The sequence below is a fragment of the Ovis aries genome, chromosome 1, assembly GCF_016772045.2.
Source record: "Ovis aries strain OAR_USU_Benz2616 breed Rambouillet chromosome 1, ARS-UI_Ramb_v3.0, whole genome shotgun sequence".
Classification (NCBI taxonomy): Eukaryota; Metazoa; Chordata; class Mammalia; order Artiodactyla; family Bovidae; genus Ovis; species Ovis aries.
Window position 1 is genome coordinate 242,519,714 of NC_056054.1, and position 6,695 is coordinate 242,526,408.

Below are 6,695 nucleotides of genomic sequence, written 5' to 3' on the forward strand. Positions count from 1 at the left end.
AGCAGAGACATTACTTTGCCAACAAAGGTCTGTCTAGTCAAGGCTATAGTTTTTACAGTGGTCATGTATGAATGTGAGAGTTGGACTATAAAGAAAGCTGAGTGCCGAAGAATTGATGCTTTTGAATGGTGGTGTTGGAGAAGACTCTTGAGAGTCCCTTGGACTGCAAAGAGATACAACCAGTCCATCCTAAAGGAGATCAGTCCTGGGTGTTCATTGGAAGGACTGATGCTGAAGCTGAAACTCCAATACTTTGGCCACCTCATGCAAAAAGCTGACTCATTTGAAAAGACCCTGATGCTGGGAAAGATTGAGGGAAGGAGGAGAAGGGTACGACAGAGGATGAGATGGTTGGATGGCATCATCAACTTGATGGACATGGGTTTGTGTGGACTCTGGGAGTTGGTGATGGACAGGGAGGCCTGGCGTGCTGTGGTTCATGGGGTCGCAAAGAGTCGGACACAACTGAGCGACTGAACTGAATCAAAGAATAAGCATGCTTCAAATCACACCCAGCCTTCTGCCAGTCGTCTCATTCACTCCTTCAGCAGAACTGGTGTCACCTTCATGTTGGGAGCAGTGTGATCTTGATTATGGAGGGAACAGAAGTCCTGTGAGCTATGATAGATGTCACCTGAGGCTAGCTCTGCTGTGTGCTAGCCACACATCTGTGAACCTGGCATGCAGTCTTTCTGAACCTCCTCAGATTTCCGTTCTGCTACCTTGCAGAGCTCTGGTGATGGTAGAGAAGCATGGCATTTTCTCCAATTATCCTTTATCTATTTTAACTAATAGTTTTCCCTGGTGTCTCAGTGGTAAAGAGTCGGCCAGCCAAGCAGGAGACATGGGTTTGATCCTTGGGTCAGGAAGATCCTCTGGAGAAGGAAATGGGATCCACTCCCTTTCTGAGGTGGCACCAATGGTAAAGAACCCATCTGCTAGTGCAGGAGACATAAGAGACATGGGTTCAGTCTCTGGGTTGGGAAGATCCCCTGGAGGAGGGCATGGCAACCCACCCCAATATTCTTGCTTGGAGAATCCATTGGACAGAGGAGCCTGACAGGCTACAGTCCAAGGGGTCGCAAAAAGATCTGGACACAACTTAGTGACTAAACAACAATGGAACTGGCAGCCTTCAAGCTGATGCTTAGTAACCAGTAAAATGGGGGAGATGGCTACCATTTTCTGTTCGTTTATTCATGCCAGACACTATGCTTGCTCCGAATTACTGGTGGGGTAGGTAACAAAACAAAGCGAAACGAAGGGAAATCAGGCAGTATGTGGAAGACTGCCTGCGAACCCATCTTCCCTGATCTCTACCCTGCCCTCCACCCTGCCCTCCGTGTCTCAAAAGTTCTCCAGAAAGATGATGATGCTTTCATAGCTTCTTCTTGTCCTTTACTCTGATTTCCAAAGTGAAAGATATTTGTAATTGATGTCACCACAGTAGTGGTTGAGACTTTCACAGGAGAGAAAAATGAATGGGAAAAAGAAAACACAATCTGTAAATACTGCTTTTTAATATAACAAATTGTTTTAGTTTTTTTTTCAAAAAATATTTAAATGAACCCTAAAACTAGTGAAAAGAGACACAATACTTACATCTAAGGGAGACTTCCCAATGATAAAAAAGCTGACCCTATTAAATAAAAACCTGCTATAGTATTTACCTGGATTTGGCGTACTCCAACAAATTAGGACCCCTTCTTTCTCTCCTTCATTAAAGATTAAAGATGAAATTGATCTTTAAATGTCTTCTATGTACCACCTTTCCCTTTGCCACCAAACTTCAGCCCATGAAAGACCAAGGAGACTCTTGTTTTGCTATGAAAATTTAAATGAAAAGAATGAAGCTCTAAAATAAGGTTTTTGCTTTGTACATCATTGCCTTTTATTGGCCCATTAAGCTTCAGAATGCAGGTTCCAACTCTGTTTACTCTGAAATATACTTGGAAAGTCTTGACCAAGTTCAAGTGCCCCCATTCATTGATTGATTCATTCACTGATTCATTCATCTGTTCTTTCATTAATTTAATAAAGACTTATTTACTGCCTCCTATATGCCAAAAATAAAGTCCCCTTCTTAGGAAGATTATAGTTTAAAGATATGGCTATTAATCCAATAATGACACAAACAAAACTTAGATTTCCAACATGAGAAGAGTTCATAGGAGACAGACAAGGTTCTAAGCAAGGTAGAGGTAAATGACTTGGTCAGGGAATGATGGTGGATTTAATATGTGAAGGATAAGTCTGAACAAGAGGAAGAATGTTGCAAAAATTGCAAAAGTTCTCTTATGGATGAGGTGAAGGGCATGATAATATCAAATGACTTGAAAAAAGCCAGTGACTAAAGTTCACACAGTGAAGAGAAAGGTGGTTAAAGCAGAGAACAAATGGGGTCCGGAGGATATGTTGAAAATTTTAGACTGTGTCCTATTAGCAAAGCAACTGATGAGGGTTTATAAGGAGAGAGTAGAGTGATGAAAGATTAGAATGGTGAGAGGCCTGGAGAAGACACTCATGGACCAATCAGTGTTACTAAAGTAGTTCAGATGACAGCTAATGGTAGCTTGGACTAAGGTGGCGCTCATGTAAAGGGAGAGAAGTCAGCAGATTCAGGATATATCTGGAAAGTAAAATCACCCTTACTTGATGCTGGATTGAAAAATAGAGGTTCAAGGGAGAGAGGGGAATTTCTGGCTTATAGTAACAGAGAGAACATTAGAAGAAGAATTGGTTTGGTGGTAGAAGAAGTACATGGGTTTAGTTTTAAGCACATTAAACCTTTAATATCTCTAAGTCTTCTAAAAGGCAATGTCAAATAGGCAGGTGAGCATCTTTTCATCTGGAATATTTTTGAAGAGAGAGATGAATTTATGAGAACTAAAGGGACCCACAGAGATCTGAGTAACCTCTAGTTTACTTCAAAGATATCCCTAACAATATTTTAAAACTTACATGGACAATGAATTCATTCATTCAATCATCTAAATAATATTTTATGGGATTACTTCTGTGTACTAGGTACTATATTAGGCAGTGGGAATATTATGCTAAGTGGCCATCATTTTGACTGTAAAGATGTAGTCAACAAATATTTGTGAAGTTCATACTGTGTGCTAGGCACCTATGTCAGCAATAAGTTGCAGCAGCAAACAAAGCAACAACGTTTGTGCCTTCTTAGAGTTTATATAGTAATACAGATAGAAAATAAACCAGTGGATAACAAAAATATCATGTAATCACAGCTGAATGTGTTGCATGTTCAATAGGCAAGGGAGGACTGAGCTTATAAGATAGTTCATAAGCAAAGAAGAAAGCTTATAGGTTTGGGAAAGTGTGGTGTTTATAAGCTGGAATTGTTGACTTCAGTTATGGAAACATGTTTACCAGAGTCAGACTGTTACTGACTGGCTGACTCTCAGAAATCTGTTCACTGGATCGAAGCTGCCACTGATTATCTGATTTTCAGCCTGATTTTAACATTTGATTGCAGGGGATGTTGCTGACGTCTTTTCAGAAATGTGTGCACTTTCACAATCCCTGATTGACTAAACAAGTTTAGTGCAAGCATACCTCATTTTATTGCACTTCACTTTATTGCATATTTTACAAATTGAAGGTTAGTGGCGACCTCATGTTGAGCAAGTCTCTTAGTGTCATTTTTCCAATAGCATTGGCTCAGTTGATGTCTCTGTGTCAACATTTGCTCATTCTCATAATATTACAAACTTTTTCATTATTATCATATTTGCTGTGATGATCTGTGACTAGTGATCTTTGATGTTACTCTGGTAGTTGTTTGGGGCACCACAAACAGGGTCCATACAAGATGACAAATTTAACTGATAAAGGTTGTTGTGTTCTGACTGACCTGCCAACAAACTGTACTCCCATCTCTCTCACTGTCTTCAGGTGTCCCTTTACCATGAGACACAACAATATTGAAATTATGCTAATTAATTACCCTTCAGTGGTATCTCAGTGTTTGATGAAAGGAAGAGTTGTACGTCTCTCACTTTAAATCAAAAGCTAGAAGTGGTTAAGCTTAATGAGGAAAGCATGTGGAAAGCCAAGGTAGGTTGAAAGCTAGGCAGCTGACATCAGTTAGTAAAGCTGTGAATGCAAAGGAAAAGTTCTTCAAGGGAATTAAAAGTGCTGCTCCAGTAAACACATGAATGATAAGAAAGCAAAACAGCCATATCAATGGAGAAAGTTTTAGTGCTCTGGCTAAAAGAGTAAACCACCCATAACATTCCTTTAGGCCAAAGCAAAGGCCTTAGCTCTTTTTTAATTCTATGAAGGCTTACAGACGTGAGAGAGATGCAGAAGAAAAGTCTGAAGCTAGCAGAAGCTGGTTCATGAAATTTAAAGGAAGAAACTGTCTTCCTTCGCAAGGTAAAGCAGCAAGTGCTGATGTAGAAAGTGCAACAAATTATCCAGAAAATCTAGCTACAAGCATTAATGAAGGTGGTACACTAAACAATAGGTTTTCAGTGTTGATGAAAACCTTCTATTGGATGAACAGCCTTCTATTGGAAGAAGATGCCATCTAGGACTTTCACAGTTAGAGAGTAGGAGTCAATGCCTGGCCCAAAGCTTCAAGGGACAGGCTGACTCTTGTTAGACACTAAAGCAACTGGTGACTTTAATTTGAAGCCAATGCTCAGTTAACGTTCTGAAAATTTCTATGTCTCTTAAGACTTACGCTAGATCAACTCACCCTGTGCTCTGTGAATGGAACAACAAAGCCTGGATGACAGAACATCTGTTTACAACATGGTTTACTAAATATTTTAAGCTCGGTGTTGAGACCTACTACTCAGAAAGAAAAAAAAGATTCTTTTCAATACATTTTATTGCTTACTGACAATCCACCTCACCCAAGAGCTCTGATGGAGATGAACAATGACACTAATGTGTTCAGGCCTACTAAGACACAACATCCATCCTGCAGCCAATGGATCAAGGAGGCATTTTAGTTTTCAAATTCTATTCTCTAAGAAACACATGTTAGAAGGCTACAGTTGCCACAGAAGGTGTAAGGATCTGGGCCAAGTAATTTGAAAATCTTCTGCAAAGCATTTACCATTCTAGAAGTCATTAAGGACACTTATGATTCATGGGCAGTGGTCAAAATATCAACATTAATAGGAATTTAGATGAAGTTGATTCCCACCCTCATGGATGACTTGGAGAGGTTCAAGATTTCAGTGGAACGATTAACTACAGATGTAGTGGAAATAGCAAGAGAACCAGAAATAGAAGTAGATAGAGCTTGAGACATGATTGCACTGATCCAATATCATAATCAGACTTTAAGAGATGAGAAGCATGATGATGCTTCTCATGGATGAGCAAAGAAAATGGCTTCTTGAGATGGAATCTACTCTTGGTGAAGATTCTGTGAAGATTGTTGAAATGACAGTAAGGCGTTTAGAATATTACACCAACTTAGTCGATAAAGGAGCAGCAGCAGTAGAGTTTGAGAAGACTGACTCCAATGTTGAAAGCAGTTCTACTCTGGGTAAAATGTTATCAGATAACATGGTGTGCTACAAAGAAATCATTTGTAATAGGAAAAGCCAATTGATGTGGCAAACTTCATTGTTGCCTTATTTTAAGAAATTGTGGCAGACACCCCAGCCTTCAGCAACCACCACCCTGATCAATCCATAACATTTGACATTGAGGCAAGACCCTCCACCAGCAAAAGATTACTGCTCACTGAAGGCTCACATGATGGTTAGCCTTTTTTATTAAGCAATAATGCATTTTTATATCAAGGTATATACATTGTTGTATTAGACATAATGCTGTTGCTTATTTATTAGGCTGCAATACAGTATAAACATGTATTTTATATGAACTGGGAAAACAAAAAATTTGTGTGACACACTTTACTGCTTTATTGCAGTGGTTGTGACTGAATCCAAAATGTCTTTGAGGTATTCCTGCCCTAGTTCTGATTATCATCTTTTGCTATAATGAACATCAGTTATTTCCTAAGAGGGTGAAAAATTCATATTTCCAAAACCATGAAAATAATTCCAGATAAAAAAATAGAAATGAAACCACTGTTACATTTGAACAGGGAAAGGAAATAAGGAAGAAATTCATATGAATGTTCGGGGAAAGAGTTCCAGGTAGATGGAAAAGCAAGTGCAAGAGTTCTGAGTCAAGAGGCTGCTGGACAAGTTGAGAAACATAGGAAGTCAGAACAGCTGAAGTATAGTAAAGTAAAGGTGGGGGGGGGGGGCAGGGGAGGATTTGAGCTGCAGTAGGAAAAGTGGCCAAGGGTGGATCACACAGAGTCTTGTTAAGCAAGATATGGAAGAGAAATTGATAAACCCTGGAATTTGGTTGCATGTGGGATGTAAGGAATACTAAGAACTCAAGCATAAAGTCCCAGTTTTTATTGTGGCCATACCACTCATCAAAACAGGTACAATTTAGTTTCATGTGCTCAGCTGCATCTGACTCTTGCAACCCCATAGACTATAGCCCACTGGGCTCCCCTGTCTGTGGAATTTTCCAGGCAAGAATACTGGAGTGGGTAGCCATTTCCTTCTCCAGTTTCACAAGCACTATGCTCAAAGAGTATACCTGAAAACGCAAAAATACAAATATTAAATACATTTAGAGTGGGAGGTCAGAACCCCTAGAGAGTACATTACAACACCTAAGATGAG

The 6,695-nt window shown here is 39.7% G+C and overlaps 1 pseudogene; it reads left to right on the forward strand.

Moving 5' to 3' along the window:
* Window positions 1-1,171: 1,171 nt before the first annotated feature.
* On the forward strand, window positions 1,172-5,753 carry LOC114112823 (tigger transposable element-derived protein 1-like; annotated as a pseudogene).
* Window positions 5,754-6,695: the final 942 nt, after the last annotated feature.